The sequence below is a fragment of the Propithecus coquereli genome, unplaced genomic scaffold (genome assembly GCF_000956105.1).
Source record: "Propithecus coquereli isolate 6110/MARCELLA unplaced genomic scaffold, Pcoq_1.0 Scaffold498, whole genome shotgun sequence".
NCBI lineage: Eukaryota > Metazoa > Chordata > Mammalia > Primates > Indriidae > Propithecus > Propithecus coquereli.
In genome coordinates, this window is record NW_012150818.1 from 320,023 (window position 1) to 320,719 (window position 697).

Below are 697 nucleotides of genomic sequence, written 5' to 3' on the forward strand. Positions count from 1 at the left end.
TCCTGGACCCCTATGGCTCCCTATGGCGCTTTGAATGTATCAGCATTTCAACTGCACCCATGCCGAACAATTACGATGGCGGACGGAGGGGACCCAGTGACACTTGCCTCCTGCAACACCGCACTCTTCTCCAGGTGCTGGAACGGGTTGGACGCTCCACCTACAGGCGAGGAGAACGGAAAACATAGGTTGTGACTCCGAATTTCAAAACTCTCCAGACACAAGAAAGAGAAGACAGAAGAAAGTCCCTTCCTCGTCAATCCAGTCAAGTTCCAACTCCTGAGGAATGGCGTCCACAATCTGTAGGTCCTGCCAGTCTCCTGCAAGGGGGGCTCCGCTCCGCCCTAAGCCACTCAGTCACCCAGCAGCCCCGGTACCGTCCCTCTGTGCCTGGCACGGTGCCACGTCTTGATTTCATTCATGCACCTAACCCTTCACTGAATCTCGACGTGCCCGGGGGACCCCCATCTCCCTGTTGACGTCATCGGCGGACCTCACAGGTGTGATTAATGACATGTGTCATTAGCCGGCTGATGTCTGAATCCACCATGCCTCTGATCGTTCTGGAATCGGCCTTGCAAAATTACCCGCCAAGTCGGTTCCTGTCCCCTCCGACCTGACCAGCCTCTCTGCACAGGGCTCACCAGCCGTGGCCAAAACCCATTCTGGGATCGGACCACCTGAAAACGCTACGACT

General features: G+C 56.1%; 1 protein-coding gene across 1 annotated transcript in view; it reads right to left on the reverse strand.

Annotated features, from left to right (window-relative positions):
- Nucleotides 1–158, reverse strand: part of LOC105819701 (coatomer subunit gamma-1-like) — a 50,871-nt gene extending 50,713 nt beyond the window's left edge. Inside the window, exon 1 of the mRNA XM_012656013.1 lies at nucleotides 108–158. The gene's annotated coding sequence lies outside the window, so the exon portion shown is untranslated. The remainder of the gene's footprint in view (nucleotides 1–107) is intronic.
- Nucleotides 159–697: the final 539 nt, after the last annotated feature.